The following is a 24,947-nucleotide window of genomic DNA, read 5'->3' on the forward strand; positions in this document are numbered from 1 at the left end:
TTACTCTCTACATTATTTTATTATCTTTATTAATAAAAATACAAACTTTCTTCTGTTTGCAATATAACAATCAAACAAGAACAATTTATATAGCTCAATGCAACTATAACAAGTGCTTTCTACAAATTCAACATATAATGCCACCTTTAATGACCACTGCAGTCTCAGAATTATTCAACCCCTTCAAGACAAGTGTCTTTAGTGCTTAGCAGAGCCCCTTTGGCTGTTATGACCTTCTATAAATGTGATATATAACCAGACACCATTTTCTGTCAGCATTCCTGAAAAATCTTGAACCATTTTTAATGGGCAATGGCCTCCAGTTCAGTAATATTCTTGGGTTTGCGTGCTGCAATCTCCTTTAAATCTCACAAGAGATTTCTATATGGTTCAAGTCAGGCGACTGTGTCCATCACTCCAGAATCTTCCTGAACTTCCTCTGAAACCAAGCCTTTGTAAACTGTGAGGTCTACTTATGATTACTGTCATGTTGGAAGGTCCAGTAACGCCCAAGCTTCAGCTTCCTCACAGAAGACATGACGTTCTCTACTAAGATTTTCTGATATTTAATTTATCTTTCCCTTTACACACCGCATGTTTCTAGTGCCAGACGAAGAAAAGCAGACCTAGAGCATCACTGGGAAGCCATCATGTTTTGCTGTAGCCATCATCAAGACACCGCCATCATTACAGGGTGTTCTTTTCATTCTTCCTCCTCCAACCATGCTGCTGATTGATAGGCCTGAAAATATACAGTTTTGTTTCATCGCTCCACAAAAGAAAATCCCAAAAATTCTGTGACTTATCTAAATGATTTATATGGAAATCTCAGTAATTCTTGCCACCAAATCTTGCTGCAGATCTTTTGCAGTTAGTTTATAACTATCTGTCTCCTCAGGAATCTCGTGGCAACTGGTTACAGCTTCTTCTCTCTGTCACGTGTATGTAGTATAGTCAGTGTTCCTATAACTTGAGAGCTATTGTGAGATGGGAATGTTTGGACATTGTAATAGAATCGGACTCCGGCCACAAGAGGTCCCTGTTGCCTCTGAAAGAGACTCTATGTTGGACTTGATGGTGTTTTAGTCAGTGGAAGCAGGAAATAGACAGAGCAGGTGAATCACGTGGGATCTGAAGCTCTGTATGTGCAATGTTTTGACAACTGAGCAGAACTTTGAGGAAAGGTGTAACTTTGCCTGTGACTCCTGCCAGAGAGGAAGAATTACTTTGGGGGGACGACTACGGTTGGATGCAGATTCCAACCAAGGCATCTGCTGTGACATGATTGGCTTTCTGCTAGCCTGTCAGGCTAAATCTGTACTCCTGTGACAAGCCTAGGATCCACTCCTTGGTCTCCCAGCTAAATGGCCGATTGAACTATCAGGCAGCCTCTTCAGTGATCAGTTAACGGCCAGTAAGTCCTGAGCTCAGGCCCCATCACAGGGATCCCAATGGGACTGTGCACGCAGACTTTAGAGAGAGTTTGGAGCCAAACATAGATTCTCAGTTAGAGACATTGTTTGCTAATAGGGCTGTGTGAACCTTAGCTAGATACTCCCCTCAGTGGGTGAGCTTGTGTACAGATAATACAGAATTGTAATCTTAGAGAATTGTTAAGTTTGTGAATCTCTGCGCTGCACCACTGCAGGGTCCGTCTCTTGCACCCATCTGATTGCATCCTTGCTCTGGGTAACTCTCGGTTACCGCATTAGGTGGAAACACAGGTCAGGCAACTTATAGTTTATCTTATAGTAAATCCTGGGACTGTCGGTTGTGCATCTCAAGGGTCCTAGCTGTCCTGGGATAGATGTTTTTGAAATTTATCTGAGTTTCTTTCTTGCATTGCCTGAGGTAACCCAGTTTCCGTTCCTAGTAAAAAATGGTTCCCTAACAAATTGTCTGGTCCTGTTCTTTGTCCTCGGCCCGCTGTATTCTGGGAGAAACCACCACGGTACATGGTCTACACTATCATTTTAACTATATCTTTAGAAACATACAATGCCTTTGCTATCATTTATATCTTTTTCTTTATTTGCAAATGATCTCTTCTCTTAAATTTTTGGATCACTTTCTTGACAATTGATATTTGACTTATTTCTAACATGCAATCAAATATCACAGACCTCAAACCCTAGCCAGTCCAGATATTTGATGTATTTTATCTGAAGGACACCTGATGTAACTGTGTCTGTAAGAAAACGATGCACTATTTATTTTATTTTACTCACTTATATAGCACCATTAATTCCACGGCGCTTTACAAACATTATCGGCACTGTCCCCATTGGGGCTCACAATCTACATTCCTTATCAGTATGTCTTTGGAGTGTGGGAGGAAACCAGAGAACCCAGAGAAAACACATGCAAACTCCTTGCAGATGTTGTCCTTGGTAGGATTCAAACCCAGAACCCTAGTGCTGCAAGGCTGGAGTGCTAACCACTGAGCCACTGTGCTGCCCAGTTTTATTTGGCAGTTGGCAACATTTTAGATACTACTCATAACTGAAAACATGAATAATGGAAAGAGCAGTCATTTCATGTTACTTATAAACTGGCAAAACCATATCCAACATCTTTTCTGACAAAAAAAAACATATTTTACATTTGTTTTTAACATTTTTTTACTGTTACTTTTCCTAGAATCTTGAAGCCATTTTACGGAGGCATTTAATGAATGGGATGAGTTGGATAAATTTTAAGGAAAAAATAATCCTACTTAAATATGTTTTTTCAGACCCTTCTGAGTGTTCAGTTCCCAGGCTCAGAATTTCTTAACAATGCTTCATTCACAGCAGACTCATCATCAAAAGGAGCCTATGATCTCTGTGACTAAAAGCAAACTGCCGGGTTATACAGTATATTTAAAGAATCTGCATTGATTACAGAAGTCATACTAGCTAGAAAACTTTGTGATTATTTCATATACACTTTAAAAACACTATATTATATTAGGATTTAGAATTAGAAGACATTCATAGGGGAAAATATTGAATTTATCAAAGAGCAAGATCATATTTGCTTACTTTAGTCCTCTACCAATTATTGTGGTGATTACAAGGAGCATTTCAATATTTCAATACAATAACATATCCCTAACTGGACATTATAGTCACATGATGTCTCATGATGTAATACGATCGTGGTTGAATATACAGGACTGGTGAAGACTAATAGGGAGTGGTGGCAGGAGTAGGGCACTGGTATTATTTTTCTGGCTGTTTTTTTTTAAGGTTTCAAAGGTTTAAAGGAACCATCTAAACACTTAGGGCTCATTCATATGTATTTTTACAGCATTTTTTTCTGCTAGTTTTTGGTACAGAAAAAAGTAGATTTTTACAGTACCAGCAGAGTGAATGAGATTTCTGACATCTCATTTACATGCTGCTTATTTTTTCCTTGCAGATTTAAACCTTCAAAGAGTTTTTTCAAATCTGCAGCATGTTAATTTTTTCAGTGCTTTTTGCAAGGTTTTTAGTGAAGAAAAAAACAAACATTTTCCCCATTGTTTTTGGGTTTTAAATTGATGGCGTTAATTGTGCAGCAAAAATTACTTGGAAATATAATTTTCCAGGACAGTACAACTCTGAAGATACCAAACATACATACATACGTGGATTTTTTACTATTTTATTGGCTTAAAAATGTCATAATTGCGCCAAAAATAAAAAAATTGGATTTGTGTTGCCATTTTCCGAGACCAGTAACATTTTTTATATTACCATCAATAGAGCTGTATACAGAAAAACTGAAAAACTGCAATTCTCGTGTTTTGATTTTTCCCTCTTTACAGCATTTACCAATTGGCTTCATTAATTTTAAATTTTGATAGAATGGACTTTACAGGACACAGTGATACCAAATATGCATATTTTTTATTATTTTACATTTCTTTATTGTTAACTGGGGAAAAAGGGTTGATTCGAATCCTATGACTCTCAGCCATAGGCTGGACATCAAAAAAGAGATCACATGACAGGCACAGGGGCCCTCAGATAGCCTGGGCTCTCATACCAGCTCATCAGCTCCCTGCAGAAGAATCATGGGGCGAAGTGGAAGCAGTGAGCAACCAAACTAATGTCTGGGCTGGATTACGGTGCTTAAATGACGCTGTCAGTGATTGAGTGTGGCATTTAAGAGGTTAACAACAGCGACTGGTGGGTGCACTAATCGCTGCTTTTAGAGGCAGGTGCCAGTTGAGTAATATGCATCTGCACTGTATGGAGCAGGCTTTGATTTTGAGCCTGCTCAAAAGTCTCTGACATGCCTCCCCCACCTTACTGACTCATGCAGGAGGTTAGACCAGGACATCAGGACTGTCTGACAGACATCTCACAAACTGAGACACTCTAGCTCTAAGCTATAGTGGGGGCCCATATAGACTTTCTTAGGAAGGTTGATCCTACTGACTGATTCCTTTTAAGTAGTTAAAGGGGTTGTTCACATTTTTTTCTTGCTTAAATGCATGCAACTGGGACTAAAAAAAAATATTTTTGCATTTGGGTTTTATTAAAAATGTTGCACCATATGCCTCCTATAGCCTCTAAATTACACTATCTATTGCTGGCTGCAGAGTGAGTTAACATAGTTAAGATAATATCTTTATTTTAACAGATGTGTTGGGGACATGATTTTGTAGCACTTACTATTATGTAGGTATGACAGGTTCTCCTCCTGCACTTGTTAGTGCAGCTTTCCTCACTGACTGTACAGGTGCAAAATTTTTAATGAAACTCAAATGCAAAAATGATTTTAAGCCCCAATTGAATGCATTTAAGTAAGAAAAAAAAATTGTCTCCAAAGTTACACAACACCTTTCAATAAAAAATTATATGGTTTTGGTATCGTCATAACTGTAATGACTCGCAGAACAAAGTTACTAAGACATTAAGCAAAGTGAATGTCATAGAAATACAAACAGCCATAAAATGGAAAATTTGGACCTTAAGGTTAAAGAACACCTGTCACTAGGATTGTTCACCCCAAACTGATGGCATGTGTATAAAGGAGATTTAATGCGGATTAAATTCTTAACTTGCTTGTAGAAATCTGTTGCAGAAACACACAAAAAACACAAGTAATCCACACATGACTACAACCCCTGGCAAAAATTATGGAATCACGGGCTCGGAGGATGTTCATTCAGTTGTTTAATGTTGTTGAAAAAAAGCAGATCACAGACATGGCACAAAACTAAAGTAATTTCAAATGGCAACTTTAGGGCTTTAAGAAACACTAAAAGAAATCAAGATTAAAAATGTGGTACTCAGTAAGGGTAATTTTTTCAGACCAAGCAGAGGGAAAAAATTATGGAATCACTCAATTCTGAGGAAAAAAATATGGAATCATGAAAAACAAACACACAAAAGAACACTCCAATACATCACTAGTATTTTGTTGCACCACCTCTGGCTTTAATAACAGCTTGCAGTCTCTGAGGCATGGACTTTATGAGTGACAAACAGTACTCTTCATCAATTTGGCTCCAACTTTCTCTCATTGCTGTTGCCAGATCAGCTTTGCAGGTTGGAGCCTTGTCATGGACCATTTTCTTCAACTTCCACCAAAGATTTTCAATTGGATTGAGATCCAGACTATTTGCAGGCCATGACATTGACCTTATGTGTCTTCTTTCAAGGAATGTTTTCACAGTTTTTGCTCTATGGCAGGATGCATTATCATCTTGAAACATGATGTCATCATCCCCAAACATCCTTTCAATTGATGGGATAAGAAAAATGTTCAAAATATCAATGTAAACTTGGGCATTTATAGAAAATGTAATGACATCCATCTCTCCAGTGCCTTTACCTGACATGCAGCCCCATATCATCAATGACTGTGGAAATTTGCATGCTCTCTTCATGCAGTCATCTTTATAAATCTCATTGGAATGGCACCAAACAAAAGTTTCAGCATCATCACCTTGCCCAATGCATATTCGCGATTCATCACTGCATATGACTTTCATCCAGTCATCCACAGTCCACGATTGCTTTTCCTTAGCCCATTGTAACCTTGTTTTTTTCTGTTTAGGTGTTAATGATGGCTTATGCTTAGCTTTTCTGTATGTAAATCCCATTTCCTTTAGGCAGTTTCTTACAGTTCGGTCACAGACATTGACTCCAGTTTCCTCCCATTCGTTCCTCATTTGTTTTGTTGTGCATTTCCTGTTTTGGAGACATATTGCTTTAAGTTTCCAGTCTTGCGCTTTGATGTCTTCCTTGGTCTACCAGTATGTTTGCCTTTAACAACCTTCCCATGTTGTTTGTATTTGGTCCATATTTTAGACACAGCTGACTGTGAACAACCAACATCTTTTGCAACATTGCGTGATGATTTACCTTCTTTTAAGAGTTTGATAATCCTCTCCTTTGTTTCAATTGACATCTCTCGTGTTGGAGCCATGATTCATGTCAGTCCACTTGATGCAACAGCTCTCCAAGGTGTGATCACTCCTTTTTAGATACAGACTAATGAGCAGATCTAATTTGATGCAGGTGTTAGTTTTGGAAATGAAAATTTTCAGGGTGATTCCATATTTTTTTGCTCAGAATTGAGTGATTCCATAATTTTTTCCCTCTGCTTGGTCTGAAAAAAAATACCCTTACTGAGTACCACATTTTTAATCTTGATTTCTTTTAGTGCTTCTTAAAGCCCTAAAGTTGCCATTTAAAATGACTTTAGTTTTGTGCCATGTCTGTGATCTGCTTTTTTTCAACAACATTAAACAACTGAATGAACATCCTCCGAGCCCGGTGATTCCATAATTTTTGCCAGGGGTTGTATATCAATAACGTGTTGTCAATGCGAAATACCAGGAAACATCAAAATCAAAGCAGCTTTATTTAAATATGAAATACCGAAAAGAGACAAAAGCCACAGCGTCAAAAGTGCTATAAAAACGCATGTAAAAAAACGTATTCAAAAATGCAATGAAAAAAATCTAAGTGACCTAATTTAGATAATCAATACAGAAAATCTGCAACATCAAAAACACACCAAATACTCAATGTGCATATGTAGCCTAAAAGATGAGGAGGAAAATATAAAAGTGGAGAAAACAAGAATTTCTACGTCTTCGTCATGATTTTATTTAAGGAAATCATGCAAGTTTCGGTTTTGGCTGATAAAGTATTGTGAAAAGATTTAGTTTTTATATTTTAATATTTTAAATAAATGCTTACAAAACTTTTTTTTTTGTTATTTTATTTGTGTTTTGCTTGTTAACCATCTATTGCACGCCATGGTATCACTCTACAACAAATCAATGTATTAATGTTTTGTAAACCCTATAAATAGATTTTCATTGATATTTCTACTGCAAAAGTGAAATGTAGATAGATGTTGCTATGTTTATATTTTGTGTTCGGCATTTTGCCAAAGACATCGGCATATTTAGTATTTTGTAAAGAAAATGGACTTTAGTTTATTACCATTTTTATTACCAACTATGCAGTGAATAGAAACTATCTTGTTTACATCTGGAGTCTGAAAGCCTTTACCCACTCAATATCCTCAGTCTACTACTGATAGATTTTACTTATATTAAGTCATAGAGAAATAATGCATCACAGTAGACTACCTTGACTTGACAAGGAAATGTTAACATAGTTTAGTAATGTCACTTTTATTTCAAGGACACCGATCTCTCTTGGCTCTCCACCTATCCACCTACCTCTCTAACTGGTCCTTCAGTCTATCATTTGCTGGCTCTTCTTACTCTACTCTTCCCCTTGTTGTTTGGGTTTCCTTAAGGTTGTGACCTATCTTCCTTCCACTTTACTCTATGTAGAGCCGCTGTTCCAGAAACCAAAAGCAGTTAGTGCCCTGTACCATCTCTATGCTGATGTCACCCAATTATGTATCATCTCCTGACATCAACCCCACATTACTATGATGCCAGCAATAGTCTGTCTGCTTTCACTAACATCATGTTCTCTGTACATCTAAAGCTAAATCTTTCCAAACTAAACTTCTTGCGTTTCCTCTCTCTACTAACTTACTTAAACCAAATATTGCCATTTCCGTGTATGGTTCTACAATTCCCAAACAGCACACTCGCTGTCTTGGAGTTATATTTGACTCAGATCTTTCCTTCATTCCCTATGTTTTGTCACCCGCTCACTCATGTCACCTGCACCTCAAAAACATCTACAGAATCCACCCTTTTCTCATATATGAATGGCAAAACTTACTGTGACTCTCATTAATTTTCACCTAGACTACCGCTACTCTCTACTAATTGGTCTCCCTCTTACTAAACTCTCCCCTCTCCAATCTACGCTGAATGCAACAGTCAGGCTTGTATTTCTATCCAGCAGCTACATAGATGCCTTCAATCTGTGCCAGTCATTGCACTGGTTGCCCATCTGCCATAAAATACAACATAAAATTATCACGCTCACGTACAAAGCTCTTTATAGTTTATATCACCCACATCTCCTCCCTCATCCCTGTCTACCACTCTACCCATGCTCACCATTCCGTTAATAATCTAAGACTGACATCCTCTATAATCCAAACCTCCTATTCTCGTCTCAGTGACTTCTCTCAAGCTGCACCAGTTCACTGGAATGCACTACCCCAAACAATCTAGTTAATTCACAGTATCTACAGTTTTAAGTGTGTCCTAAAAACACATATCTTTAGACAGGTCTATCACCTCACCTCCCTAATCTAACAATTCCCTGTTCTTCCTTCCTAAATTTTCCTCAGAATTTGGTCCTTTCTATCTTCTGTTTCCACACCCTCTATGTGTAATGCCCCAAAGTTGGGGATTACATTAGTGTTTTATAAGAATGATGAATATTGTGCAGGTGCCTTTAATGTTATGTTCTATGTCACTATGACACAGCACTTATCACACCAGTTAAGCTAGTAAATAGTTAACACTCCACATCAGAGCAAGTTGCTAGGGAATACTTTGGTGGGTGGAGCTAGTTACACCAAAAAGTTACACTAAGTACAGTTTCAGTCAGATCAGATTCAGATAGAGATGAAGTAACATCACCTGAGAAGCACCACAGCAACCAGCCAGCATGTGAGGGAATCCATTCCCCTGTTCCTGCCGGGCTGTATTAGGAACGGCTGACCTGAGGAAAAGTGTGAGGGAGCAGAAAACATCCTCCGCTGTGGTGAGTTATAGCCCAATTCTCAAGAGCACACTGCCTCTGCAAGTGTGCCCAGAAGAGGGATCAACATTCGGCCAATAGTGGTTACTCATAGCAGACTATGGGGATAACGTTGTTATATTGCACTTCACACCGCATGAAAAATTAGAGAGATTGGAACAAGGAGGCCTAGCATGGATAGAGACCCTGGAAGGGTGAACATAAATTCTATAGCGTCAGTAGCGGACCGCCAACTTCAGACACTGGAGGGACTTACTTGTAAGCTCCTCGTTGGTTTCCAGCACTCTGTCTCCGTTTACCAAATGCTGCTTGTGAAAATGGAACTGTTTACTATCTACACATGTTGTCCCATCTATGGCTGTTGCCATCAAGGCTGTGTGAAATAAAAGTTAACCTGTTCATCGTTAACATGTCTCTGTGATTCTATCTAATCTCTGCACGTAACACCATGGGGAACGCCATCCATATCTCACAGCCCAGGGGGAACAGTAACAGCGGCGTTTAACCCCTCGCATACTATATCTACCACATTTCCCTGGTCTACTCAGTCAGTGATTTCATCATACAAGGAAATTAGATTAATCTGGCATGACTTGCTTGCTACAAACCCATGTTGGCTCTGGTTAATTACTGTATTCTTATCCAAGTACATACATGCTGTTTAGTAATTTGTTCAAAGATCTTTCCTGGTATAGAAGTAAGGCTCACTGGCCTGTAATTTCCTGTCTCCATCTTCCTTCCTTAAGATACAACTGTAATGAAAAAACTGAGGCAAATGAGACCCAGTAGATACATGGGTTCCTGGACAACCATTTTAAACTTTATTTACATAAAACATTGAAAAAATTCAAAAGGAGTTGTCTCGATAAGTTTACTACTTCTTTTAAACAGAAAAAAATCAACCTAATGATAATAATTTTATTTATATAGACTTAACATATTCCATTGCACTTTTCTAAGCAAAGAGTACATGCACAAACAAGTGATATTCAAGTAAAGATGCATGAATCAACAACTAGCAAGTCTCAGCTACTGTATGTCTAAATTCAAAGTGCTATTGAGAAGGTGTGGAACAGATGTTAGAAAAAAACAGATTCTGAGAAAAATGTAGGAAGGAATACCAGGGAACAAATTAATGAGGTGATGTCATAGGCCTATCTAAAGAGATCTGTTTTTACACGACGTTTGAAACTGTGGGTACTAGGTATTACCCAGATTGGGATAGAGCATTCCAGAGAACTGGTGCAGAATGAGAAGTTTTGGAGATGGGATTTGGAAGTTCAGATTATGGAGGAGGTTAGTCACAGATCTTTAGAAGAACAGAGAGCCCAGGTAGGGTGATAGACAGGGATGATGGAGATGTAGGTCAGTGCAGAATTGTGTAGAGCACTCAGGGTAAATGTGATAAGTCTATGTTGTTGTCACACAAGATGTGGGAAAGACTTAGTGCAACACAAAGGGAAGAGGGAAAGGAAGCCCAGACTCTAGGGAAAGGGGGTGAGTGGAGACCTCCTGGCTGATAGAATATTACCCTGTCTCCCCTAACGTCCCTATATTGGCTCTTTACCAATCGCCGCACGTGTTCCTCGCCATGTCTTTCCCTGGTGTTTGGCTAAGGCTAGGGAAGGGAGGAGATGAGCACTAGTCGATCCCCACTGACACTAAAGACAAAAACGGGGAAAAACAAAGGGGAAATTGCTTAGCTTTAGATGACTCCGGACAACTGTGCACATGTCTTCAACACCAGAGAGGAAGAAGTACTGCTCTTGCTCAAGCCTTCACAAGGAGTAATGAATATAGCCTGCACCTCCCTCTGGAACACAGCAGGTATTTATACACTCACGCCAGGGTGTTAATTAGCCAGAGGAAGGTAGCCGCTGGGTCCTAGAGACAGTCTCTAAGAAGAAGTCTGTAATGCCAGACGTAGAGATCTCCTGCAAGCCACTGCAGAGCAACTGTCTGTCACTTCTGACGCACTGGTGCCAGTACCCCCTCCCCCCTCTACGAGTGGCCTCCAGACACTCAAGACCAGGTTTCTCAGGATAAGAGGTGGGGAATGAACGAACCAACCTGGGAGCGTTCACCTCTGATGCTGAAACCCACATCATCTCCTTTGGACCATAGCCATTCCAGTGCATCAAGTATTGTAGAGAACGACGTTGGACACGAGAATATACAATCCTTGAAATCTGGAACTCCAGATTACCATCAACCATTACAGGGGGCGGTGGTAGAGGTGAGGGCTCAAGAGGTTCCACATACTTCTTGAGTAAGGACCTATGGAACACGTTGTGGATCTTAAGGGCTCGAGGAAGTTCAAGACGAAACGCGCTGCTGGGTTAATGACAGTGGTTATTTTATAGGGACCAATAGACCTAGGTCCCAGCATCCAAGAAGAAACTTTATATTTATATTCCTGGTAGACAACCACACAAAGTCATTCACATTCAGGTCCAGACATTCAGAGCCACCAAGGACTGAGGGGTTTCATATACTGCCAAGGCATCTTTCAACTTTTCAGTAAGCCCCTCACAAAATTGACTTCTAAGGGCTGAGTCATTCCATTTAGAATCCGTTGCCCATCTATGAAATTCCTTACTGTACGTCTCCACTGACCGATTCCCCTGCTGAAGGCGACGTAGCCTAGATTCAACCAAAGTGACTCGGTCAGGGTCATAGATGAGGGCCAGAGCCCCGAAAAACCCCTCCACAGACTGGAGACAAATCGAGTCATGAGGAAAAGAAAACGCCCATGACTGAGGATCTCCCTGCAGTAGAGAGTTCACAATTCCAAACCGTTGCCCCTCATTTCCGGAGGAGTAAGGATGAAGTTTAAAATACATTTTGCTGGCCTCCTTGAATACAAAAATCTTGTGACATGCAGAAGTAGTGCTGTTGTTTCAAAAGCATCCAGCAACTGTTACAAATAACACAAGCACAGGAGACAGGAAGTGTTGTGCTTCAGAAGCATCTAGCAACTAGAAGGGTTAACACAAGCACAGGACACAGGGAGTGTTTTAGCAGAGCCCCAGGAATATTGTGGGTAACTTGTTAATGTAGTCTGGAGAAAAAGAAGAACGCGGGTAGCACAGGGCTTAAAAGAAACAACGCCTTTTCGTCCCAACAGCCCATTCTCTGGACAGCAGACCACCAGGAGCTATTGGAAAAACTAGTAGACTACCTGGTAAAACCACCCACCTTGGAATATCCTGATTTCAACTTATCATTTGTTCTTCATTGTGTGACGCTTCTCAAGTTGGACTGGGAGCTGCCCTGTATCAGCATCAAGATGGAAAATTGAGAGTCATCAGTTACGGTTCTAGAACGTTGACAGACGTCGAGAAGAATTACAATCTACATTCTGGAAAATTGAAATAGGCTATCTGTGAATGATTTAGAGATTATCTCTACTACAGCAAAGAGTTTGAGGTATACACTGACAACAACCCTTTGACCTATGTCCTCACTACAGCCAAATTGAATGCAATGGGTCAGAGATGGGTCACTGAACTAGCTGACTTCAATTTCAGCATCAAGTACAGGCCGGGAAAATGCAATGCGGATGCTGACGGATTGTCGAGAATGCCACTAGAGTCTGAGGAGTTCATGCAAGAATGCTCGGTTGGTCTTCAAAGAACTCCAAGAAAACATGGGACACCTGGGAGTGGAAAGGACAAGCAACTTGATCCGTGAATGTTTCTTCTGCCGTACATGCAGAGAGATATTGAGAGGTACGTGACCAGGGAGTGTGGGTGTCTGAAAGATAAACGTCCAACACATTAACACGGGCACCTATGGGTAACATCCAAACTACATATCTGTTTGAGATGGTCTCAATAGACTTTCTACATCTCGAGACGTGCAAGGGTGTTTACGAATACATATTGGTGGTGATGGACCATTTTACTCGATTTGCTCAAGCATATGCCACCACCAATAAAGCGGGTCGAACAGCGGCAGAGAAGATCTTCAATGATTTTGCTTTGAGGTTTGGGTTCCCTACGAGGTTACACCATGACCAAGGAAGAGAATTTGAGAACCAGCTCTTTGCCATACTAGGAAAATACTGTAGTATTCATAGCTCCCACACAACGCCCTATCACCCAGATGGTAATGGACAAGTGGAACGTTTTAACCAGACATTATTGTCGATGTTGCGCACTTTAACAGCTGATGATAAGAAAGATGGGAAGAGTTCTCACCCTTCTTCCTATTGTATGAACGATTGCCAAGACTGCTAAATGACATCATGTTCAATACTCCGGTGTCAGAGACTTACAGAACGAAACTGGAGTACGTTCGGAAATGGAAGGAATGGATGGCAGAGGCATACAGCAAAGTGTCCAAAGTGGTTACGCAAGGACAGAGCAAGAGTAAGGAGTACTATGATTGAAAATGTTATGGAGCAGAATTGGCACCGGGAAGCCGGGTGCTAGTCAAGAACATACGTGAGAAAGGTGATCCAGGAAAACTTTGTTTGTACTGGGAAGACAAGGTGTATGTATTCGTAAAGAGGAAAGGCGATTACAGTCCAGTGTATGAAATCCAATTGGAAAGAGGGGACAAGAAAACCAGAATAGTCCATCGGAAATTATTACTACCCTTTGATTATCTCCCACCACAACAAGACTTCCCAGAAGAAGACTGACATCGACCAAGATCGACTAAGAGACCACCACAGATTGAAGCTCCGGTGGTGGATAGTGACCTTGAAAGTTCTGATGAAGAAGAGCACACCGTTGTATTTCTTGGACCGGCAAGGAGAGGGATGTACCATCCTCAGAAGAGTGAACTAAGTCCCGAGGCTCCATAGTTCTTACTAAGGAGTACAGATGAAATCCAAATCAGGTCTGATGATCGAACACCGGTCACTGGAGAGACTGATCGACACTCAAGAGAAGCGGAATTAACAGACAGGAACTTAGAGAGGCTGTTCCAGGAGCATCTGAGGAAGCACGAGAAATGAGTGCGGCGGAAGAAACTCCTGAGACCGAAGAACCCGTGGTATCTGAGGAACAACCCACCAGGAGGATGTCGACTCGAGAAGTGAGGAGGCCCGTGATGCTGATGTATGAGACACTTGGTGAACCGAGTCAAGTGTCAAGGACTGTGGACTGGAAACAGGTATCTCTGCCTACGGACCAGGTAAGCCAACTGGAGTGGTATTCACCAACGAGAGGTAGTACGAAAGATGTTGCCTGGTGGAAAGACTTGTTTTCATGCTTTGATTTTCCTTAAAAGACTTTGTAGAAACAAAGAACTGTTAAGGCCTAGTGAGAGAGAGAGCAGGTTGAAGACGTGCGAAAAGCTCCAGCTGAAGAGAAGCTGATTGTGTTAATTGTTTATTTTTTACAGGAGTACTACAAGAAAAAGGTCATAGAATAGGTTGTTATAAATGTTTAGAAGTGGTATGCCAATTTGACAATGCCAATTTGTATATAAAGTTACTTAATTTTCACCACTGTCTCAGAATTGGTCAGATTGACCAATTAAGACAAATGTTGAGGACGAAATTCAAAAAGAAGGAAAGAGTGTGACATGCAGAAGTAGTGCTGTTGCTTCAAAAGCATCCAGCAACTGAAAAAAGAGCACCGAGGGACGGCCGCCGCCATCAGGTTATGGAAAGCTTCCGTCTCCACGAGCCTAAAAGGCAACATTTCGAGCGCAAGCATTCGCGAAATGTGAGAATTTAGTAGTGTGGCCTGTGGGGCGTTAGCTGTGTATTTGCGCTTGCGTTCCAAGGAGTGGGGTAGGGACAACTGAATGCTGCGCTGGGACAAGGACGTGGACGTGCTTGCTGAAGGTGCAAGTTGAGAGTGTTCAATGACAGGTGCAGGGAGGGAGGCATATTGGCATGCGCCATGGACAGGGGATTGGCATGCACGCACAACAGTGGAAGAAGCAGTGGTGTCACCCGCAGACACTGTTGCTGGACCCTGGGATTCGGCCCACTTAGTCGGGTGCTTTGCTGCCATGTGCCTGATCATGCTGGTGGTGGTCAGGCTGGTAGTTTTGGTACCCCTGCTGATACTAGCCTGGCAGGTGGTGCAAATGGCCTTTTTGGGGTTATCGGTAGAGTCTTTAAAAAACAACCAGACCTAACAGTTGTACTGGCAACTTCCGTCATGTTGGCATTATGAGGAACGCTTTCCCGCCTTCTGTCTGCGGCCACCACACTGCTTCTTCCTGCCTGTTGTGGTGCTACACCTCCCTCCCCCTGTGTGCTGCTGTCCTCGCTCTGCATGTCCCCCTGCCAGGTTGGATCGGTTATTATATCATCCAACACCTCGTCTTCAACTTCTGCACCCTTGGTCCTCCTCCTGACTTTCTGGCAATTGTGTCTCATCATCATCCAACTCTTGTGACCGTTTCCCACCGTCGCCTTCGTATGCCCGTGGCTGCTCAAATATTTGGGCATCACTACATGCAATCTCCTCTTGCCCCGCTTCAAGTGGACCGGCCGAGAGGCCCGAATCTATAAATGGAAAAGTGAACAGCTCTTCTGAGTGTCCAAGTGTGGGATCAGTTGTCTCCAGGCACTCGGCATGGTGGGAGGAAGGAGGATCAGGGTGAGGAATATGCAGTCCAGACTCATGGCTACTGAGACTTGACTGTGTGGAACACAGGGTGGTGGTGGTGGCTAGGTGACTGGAAGCATTATCTGCTATCCAACCAATAACCTTTTCACACTGCTCTGTGTTCAATAGTGGTGTTCTGCGGTCCCCTATTAATTGGGACAGGAAGCTCGAGCGACAAGATGTAGGTGTTTGTTGTGGCACAATTTCAGCTTGCCCACGGCCTCGGACTCGTCCTCTGCATGCACCATAAATATCACGTCCACTTCCTCATCCCTTGCCACATGCCTCGCCCATTTTAAATGGAGGACAATATTTTCCATGTTCAATACAAATGGCTGTATTTGAACCGCAGTGATATGTGATACGTGTGATGGAAAAACATAGTTTTAAATAGCTGGCCTGTAGGTTACTATTTTTTACAGCGACCTCGTGTCAATAACTTCACTGACAAACTGCAACAAGATTGAAATGGAGGCCTGAAATGCCTGAATTTGGAGCAAACTTATATGTGATACTTGTGACGGAAAACCACAGTTTTAAATAGCTGGCCTGTAGGTTACTATTTTTCACAGCGACCTCGTGTCAATAACTTCACTAATACACTGAACAAAATTGAAATGGAGGCCAATATTTTCCACGTTCACTACAAATTAATGGATTTTTATCGCTGTAATATGGAAAGAATCTGGCTGTATTCTGCTGTGGCAACAAGCAAATGGAGCAGAAAAACGGTGTTCTCTGGATTGCTTTTTAAGCAAATATTCAGGATTAAGAACAAAAAAATAATTATCCCTGGCCCCTGATACCTTGGGCTATTTCTAGAAATATCTGTAACAGCAGGAGCAGAGAGAACTGGAATGGTGCCCCTTGTGCTGCATGCACTGCAGTCTGCCACATACACTGCCTGCCTGCCTAGCTCTGATGGTAGGCACAGGACACTGTCTCTTTAGTATATCCAAGGCAGGTTTACTATGCTGCATAAAAGGCACTTTCAGGAGAACAAAAGAAAGCCTTATCTGCCACAGTATAACAAAAACAGAAAATAAACAGTCCATTCAATATGGCGCTCAGTGTCCTTTTGGGCACAAACACTCTGGAGGTCTCCACACCTCCAGCCACAGTCACTGAATGAGACAACATGGTCTCCATTTTATACACACGCCCTGTGGTGGGGATATGTGAGCAGCAAATCCCCCCATCTCTTATGACTGCTCGAAAGAACTAGCCCTGATACGCCCTATTAACCCTCTCAGCACTATGTGTGCTGGAGCATGCTTTCCCGGTTTCACATCACAGAAGCTACCAACCTCAGCGACACATATCTCCCCTCAAGGACATGTCCGGTGGCCCTCTTACAATATATATATATATATATATATATATATATATATATATTGTAATGCAGCGACTTGCGGCATTACGGTAATGGTCCAGGATGTGTTTTGGCTGACCATGTACCTCCCCCTCAGGTGACTGGTCACATGACTGTGACATAGCACAGGTCCTGTGCACACAGAATGTCTGGTCACATGACTGTGACATCAGCACAGGTCCTGTGTATGTGTGTACTACAGGATATATAAACCCTGGTAGTTTTGAGACAGTGTGTGTAAGATGTGAGGCCTGTTCCCGTGTGAGGCCTAGTGAGGCCTATTGAAGCCTGGTGAAGCCTGAAAGGCGGAGGCTGGATCCTCAGGTGTAAGCGATGCCAGTAGCCTTGGAGGGCCAGAGGCTTGGAAGGCAAGAGCCTGAAAGGCAAAGGCTGGATGTTGGCTGTGTAAACATACCAGTAGCCTTGGATGGTACGAGGGCTGGAGACCCCCATCTGGGAAGCCGTAAAGCCACAGTGGTGGCAGAATAAACCTGAAGCAGCTAAAACCCACCAAAGGTAAAAACACTGCGTTATATGAACATTTATGTTGTTGCCTAGCTGAGGGCTGTAACTGGAGCCAAGTGGACGTGTCTGTCGCTGGAAAGGCTCCCGAATGTTATGTGTGTAATATGCCGGTGAGCCACTAAGATGGACTGTGTGATAAGCAGTTATGAAGTGCAATAAACTGCTGAAGTGTGCAAACTGAAAAACGTGGCTGGTGTGCTTTAATTGACCCGGTGCAGCGAGTATCCCCCAGTATGATGACTAGCGCTGCCTTACATGTGGTTGGAGAATGCGAGCAACTGCAGCCCGGTTGCTAGGAGCAACTGCAGCCCGGTTGCTAGGGGCAACGGCACAGGACGACGAGTGTGGATACAAGCATCTTGCTGTGATTCGGCAGGGTCACGAAAATTAAAGCATCTTGCTGTAACTCGGCGGGGTTATGAAAATTGTCTTCGCACTCAAACCTGGTTTGCTGTGGCTCGGCGGGGTCACGAAAATTAAAGCATCTGGCTGTAACTCGGTGGGGTTACGAAAATTGTCCTCGCACTCAAACCTGGTTTGCTGTAACTTGGCGGGGTTACGAAAATTGTCCTCGCACTCAAACCTGGTTTGTTGTGGCTCGGCGGGGCCACGAAAAATTTTCCGGGGAAAGCGGTGAAGTGTCTAGTGTGAATAGTGTACTGTGATGGCTGTGAATGGAGCAGCAAAAGTAAATGAAGCTATTGAGCGATTAAGGTGCCGGTTGGGACCGCAGCAGGTATTTGGGAAACTTCTACTGGACATGGTGCAGGAATCACCGGAGCTGTGGGCACCGTATAGAGTGGCAGCAGTGAACTCTCCGGGGCCACCAGTATTGTCCCAGAGTGACCGTGAAGGTGGTAAGAGATGTTGTGAAGAGTCCTAAGACTATTGCTGATTTTTTTAGTAAAAATTCCCCTACAGGTGTGGGTGTCCAAAAGGGGGCGGAGTCTCAAAAGGGGGCGGGTTTTCACAAGAGCGTACAGTATAGAAAACCAAATTTGTTACTGGTTGTGGGTTGGTACCGCCTAAAAATGATGATTTGACCGTTGATAACGGGGTAGCTCCCGTAGAAGGGGTTGACTTCAAAGTGGGAGGTGACCTGTTAGTCCACAAATCCATGGGGAGTGACGCAGACCCCGTAGCTGACGGTGACACTATGAAAGTAGAATGAGAGGTCAGTCAGGAGGGGCTAGACGAGGGGCAAGAGTCCCCCTCTCGTCGTCGACGGCGCAAGAGACACAAAAAGGTTGCTCCTGTAGTCTTTGCTGAAAGTGAAAATAAAGAAAATGTAGTACTGTGTGCCTTTGTTTCAAGTGTGGATCCCCCTTTAGAGGCAGAAGAGAAGGATCAGGATCTGACAGCCCTGGAAGAGGAGGTGACATTGCCAGTAGCAACCTCCGGTACAGTACTGAGACAAAAGGATCAGGATCTGGAAGAGGAGGCGGCCAGTCATGACCAAGAGCTGGAGCTTATCAGGCAGCAGTGTCAGAGTGACATGCAGCAACTATGGGAAAACCTGGAGAACGTGTCCTCAGACCAGCAGAGCCGGAGTCTGAACGGCAGAAAATATACCAGGTTGTGAAGAACTTACAGCGAGACCTGGAGGGAAGCAATGAGGAAATTAACCAATGGAAGGAAATGTTCCAGGAAATTAAGGAGGACCGCCGCCAAACCAAGGAGGAGGTTTTACAGTTGAAGCTTCAGAAGGAGGCGCTACAGGATGACATTTCTGGGCGTGAACAAGACCTAGAACGACTGCGCGAACAGTTCAACCGGGAGCTGTGTGAATCCAAGAAGGAATATGGTGAACACAGTGGGGAACTGCAACAAATTAAGAGAGACTATGAGGATCTCCTCAGGGTTAAAGAAAAACTAGAGGATGATAAGGCGGATGCAGAGCACATGCGCCAAGTGGTTGAGACCACTCTGCAGGACACCCGTGATGAAAATGGTGATCTCCGCAGAAAGACCCTAGGTCTGGAAGCTCAGGTGAAGGAGCTGCAGACGTTCTGTGATAATCTCCAGAGGGCAGAGACATGCCTTAAGGAAAGAATCAGCAAGATGGAAGCAGAGCGGAAAAAGATGGAGGAGTCTATCTGAGAAGCTACAGACCAGGGCCAGGAGTTGGCCACTGGAGATGGGAGGTATGAAAAAAATACCTACTCGAATAATGCGAGATCGGATGATTCGGTGGATGTAGGAGCCGAGATCAAGGAGCTCAAGGAGTCGCTACAAGCCCATTTGAAGCAAGAGAAGCTTGAGAGACTGGCTGTTGAGAGCCGAGTGGGCGCATTGGAGACAGAGAAGTCTGAGAGAACTCTACTGTTAAAGGAGCAGTTGAAGCAGGAAGAGCTTCAGAGATGGGCTGCTGAGAGGCGAGTAGCTGAGCTAGAGGAAGAAGTGTTCGAGCTCAAAGGTCACCTGGCAAAGTATCACTCAGTGAACGAGGCCCCCTTGGAGAAGGAAAAGGGAAAAAAAGTTGCACTCACTCCCTTATACCATGTGAAGGTGGACCTGAGGAGAATTCTGGAGTTTATAGCGGTGAGGCAGCTCAGGGGAAGTATACAGGGTGAAAAAGCAGAAAGTCAGTTGTCCCTGAAACCTGAGGCGGTTGATCGTCTGGAAACCACTGGTGAGACAGAAACCTCTCGGTACAAGTGCCTCATAGATGTACCCGAGGATTTGAGAGAAAAATGCACCAGTGAGTCCGTGCATGAAGAGTTTAAGAAGGCCGTGGGAGCCTGTGAGGTGTACTCGACCTCAGAAGCTAAACAGCTGGAGGTCCTGTCCACGACTGAAGTCATAGTGAAGAGGGTGGCGATCCTAAGTGACATACACTGGCGATGTATTCGCATGAAGAGGTTTCTCCAGTTGAAGACGGAACAAGCCGTTAGACAACTGGAGCTTATGAGAAAAGCTCACAGTCTGCGGGAAGAGGTCATCCGGGTGCCTCATGTTCTGGTGAGAAAGCTCATTGGGAGAAATGGCCGAGCCATGCAGATGATGGTAAAGAAGTCTGGTGTGATGAGAGTAAGCAGTCCACGTGATCGACAGGACTGGATACCAGATGAAGACGGCATGGTGTCATTTTCCGCAGTAGGAACAGAAGAAAGTCTTGCATATATACGCATGCTGATGGAGTACCGAGTGACCTACCTGCGAGAGGTAGAGCAGTTGAATCTCGCTAGACTGGGAGAGGAAAGACAGAATCGCCTGTGCGGCAGAAAGTGGCAGCCGTCTAGAAATTGTGAGACCAGACAGAGAAAGGGCCCCCTAAATAACAGACCAGCTACAGCTGAAGTTAGGGACCTTTCAAGATGTCCTGAGAGTAGTGGGCGTGGGTTTAGAGGTAGTGAGACCTCCAGAAACTCAGGTTTGAGTGGCCCATACAAATGACCCAATAGAGGACGGGTGTTATGTTCTGCTACCAGAGCTAAGGAAAGAGAGGAGATCTGTCCCTACGATAGAACTCAGCTTAATCCCTACGATGTAACAGGGGACCTGATCCTGCGATCAGACCTGCTAAAGTCCTAAGCTAGTCTGTACGGAGACCTATAGATGTGGGGAGGGAATCCCTACAAGTACTAAGGACTGGGAGGAATATGGGACACCTCCTAACAGAAATAGTAGCAGACAGACGAACAAACAAAATATATAGAACATAGAGGTCAGTAGACCAAGCAAACTAACAGAGTTAGATACAGAGCACAGGCTAGCTAGAAAGTAGATATACAATGAAGTCCAGCAAAGCCAGAAGGGCGGAGCAGGATTAAATAGGCCAACAAGGTCATGTGACCAGCAAAGGAAAAAAAAACCTAACAGCAAGGTTCTAACAACGGGACAGTACGGAGTCGAACCGGACCTTAGATACCAGGGCATGTGAGTCACACTGCTGTATTGACCGCTGGGAGTGGGGGAGGACTGACAAGGTTACGACTGACCGCTGGAAGTGGAGGAGGTCTGACAAGGTTACCACTGACCGCTGGGAGCGGGGGAGGTCTGACCAGGTTACGACCCGGAAAGGTGACTTGACGAAGTCAGTGACAATAACGGATGGTAGGTCCCTAAGGAATGGACTAACGTCGATGACTAAGGTTCCAGGGGCTGAGTAGTGCAATTGTCAAGTACATGGTCTCTGTGTGAACTGGGGGTTATAATGTGATTGCGTATATTATGTGTTCAACCCCACAAGTTTGAACAGAGGGGGGGGGGTATGTAATACAGCGACTTGCGGCATTACGGTAATGGTCCAGGATGTGTTTTGGCTGACCATGTACCTCCCCCTCAGGTGACTGGTCACTTGACTGTGACATAGCACAGGTCCTGTGCACACAGAATGTCTGGTCACATGACTGTGACATAGCACAGGTCCTGTGCACACAGAATGTCTGATCACATGACTGTGACATCAGCACAGGTCCTGTGTGTGTGGGTACTACAGGATATATAAACCCTGGTAGTCTTGAGACAGTGTGTGTAAGGCGTGAGGCCTGTTCCCGTGTGGAACACTGCTAGTGTGAGGCCTAGTGAGGCCTATTGAAGCCTGGTGAAGCCTGAAAGGCAGAGGCTGGATTCTCAGGTGTAAGCGATCCCAGTAGCCTTGGAGGGCCAGAGGCTTGGAAGGCAAGAGCCTGAAAGGCAGAGGCTGGATGTTGGCTGTGTAAACATACCAGTAGCCTTGGATGGTACGAGGGCTGGAGACCCCCATCTGGGAAGCCGTAAAGCCACAGTGGTGGCAGAATAAACCTGAAGCAGCTAAAACCCACCAAAGGTAAAAACACTGCGTTATATGAACATTTATGTTGTTGCCTAGCTGAGGGCTGTAACTGGAGCCAAGTGGACGTGTCTGTTGCTGGAAAGGCTCCCGAATGTTATGTGTGTAATATGCCGGTGAGCCACTAAGATGGAATGTGTGATAAGCAGTTATGAAGTGCAATAAACTGCTGAAGTGTGCAAACTGAAAAACGTGGCTGGTGTGCTTTAATTGACCCGGTGCAGCGAGTATCCCCCAGTATGATGACTAGCGCTGACTTACAATATATACACACTGCTCAAAAAAATAAAGGGAACACTCAAATAACACATCCTAGATCTGAATGAATGAAATATTCTCATTGAATACTTTGTTCTGTACAAAGTTGAATGTGCTGACAACAAAATCACACAAAAATCATCAAAGGAAATCAAATTTATTAACCAATGGAGGCCTGGATTTGGAGTCACCCCCAAAATTAAAGTGGAAAAACACACTACAGGCTGATCCAACTTTGATGTAATGTCCTTAAAACAAGTCAAAATGAGGCTCAGTATTGGGTGTGCCCTCCACGTGCCTGTATAACCTCCTTCAACGCCTGGGCATGCTCCTGATGAGGTTGCGGATGGTGTACTGTGGGATCTCCTCTAGGATGGCACATCGATGCGAGCTGTGGCAAGAAGGTTTGCTGTGTCTGTCAGAGTAGTGTACACAGGCTGGAGGCGCTACCAGGAGACAGGCCAATACACCAGCAGATGTGGAGGGGGCCGTAGGAGGGCAACAACCGAGCAGCAGGACCACTACCTCCGCCTTTGTGCAAGGAGGAACAGGAGGAGCACTGCCAGAGCCCTTCAAAATGACATCCAGCAGGCCACAAATGTACATGCGTCTGCACAAACGGTTAGAAACCGACTCCATGAGGGTGGTATGAGTGCCCGACGTCTACAGATGGGGGTTGTGCTCACAGCCCAACACTGTGCAGGACGCTTGGCATTTGTCACAGAACACCAGGATTGGCAAAGTCGCCACTGGCGCCCTGTGCTCTTCACAGATGAAAGCAGGTTCACACTGAGCAGATGTGACAGACGTGACAGAGTCTGGAGATGCCATGGAGAGCGATCTGCTGCCTGCAACATCCTTCAGCATGACTGGTTTGGCAGTGGGTCAGTAATGGTGTGGGGTGGCATTTCATTGGCGGGCCGCACAGCCCTCCATGTGCTTGCCAGAGGTAGCCTGACTGCCATTAGGTACTGAGATGAGATCCTCAGACCCCTTGTGAGACCATATGCTGGTGCGGTTGGCCCTGGGTTCCTCCTAATGCAGGACAATGCCAGACCTCATGTGGCTGGAGTGTGTCAGCAGTTCCTGTAAGATGAAGGCATTGAAGCTATGGACTGGCCCGCCCATTCCCCAGACCTGAATTCGATTGAGCACATCTGGGACATCATGTCTCGCTCCATCCACCAACATCACGTTGCACCACAGACTGTCCAGGAGATGGCGGATGCTTTAGTCCAGGTCTGGGAGGAGATCCCACAGGAGACCATCCGCAATCTCATCAGGAGCATGCCCAGGTGTTGTAGGGAGGTCATACAGGCACGTGGAGGCCACACACAATACTGAGCCTCATTTTAACTTGTTTTAAGGACATTACATCAAAGTTGGATCAGCTTGTAGTGTGTTTTTCCACTTTAATTTTGGGGGTGACTCCAAATCCAGGCCTCCATTGGTTAATAAATTTGATTTCCATTGATGATTTTTGTGTGATTTTGTTGTCAGCACATTCAACTTTGTACAGAACAAAGTATTCAATGAGAATATTTCATTCATTCTGATCTAGGATGTGTTATTTGAGTGTTCCCTCTATATTTTTGAGCAGTGTATATATATATATATATATATATATATATATATATATATATATATATATATATATATATTATTGTGGAATATCTAGACCAGTGTTTCCCAAACCCCATCCTCACAGCCCCCCACAGGTCATGTTTTCATGATCTCCTTAGTATTACACAGGTGATTGAAGTATCATCAAGGCATCAGGAGTTCTCTCACCTGTGCAATACTAAGGAGATCCTGAAAACATGACCCGTGGGGGTCCGTGAGGATGGGGTTTGGGAAACACTGACCTAGACTAACAGAACGTTCAATGGACCCTCTTCCTATGCACTGCAGTCTGTCACATACACTGCCTGCCTGCCTACATCCTGCTATCACCTTCACCACTGAAAATATTCAGCTGGATTAGTCCTCAGAAGGACTGTTAGTTCAGATGGATCTATATAGATGTTGTGGTATACCTACACTAACTAATAAATAACCAAATCTTTCCCTAACTCAGCAGCATTTCTCCCTACACTACCTGATTCCGGGGTAGACTGTGACGAGCATGGCGGCACAGGTCTTATATAAACCTGATGACACTGTGAGACCAGTCAATCACTGTAATGCCACAACCAACATGGCTACGGCATTACAGTGTGTGGAAGGCAAACCCTGCATGTTCATTGGCTCTCTAAAGAGCGTCAAACATTCAGGGAGGAGACCTGAGCTCCCGTCCGAGCAACCAGGAA

The sequence above is a fragment of the Phyllobates terribilis genome, unplaced genomic scaffold, assembly GCF_046119375.1.
Source record: "Phyllobates terribilis strain yellow unplaced genomic scaffold, ASM4611937v1 Scaffold_2__4_contigs__length_985480577, whole genome shotgun sequence".
Classification (NCBI taxonomy): domain Eukaryota; kingdom Metazoa; phylum Chordata; class Amphibia; order Anura; family Dendrobatidae; genus Phyllobates; species Phyllobates terribilis.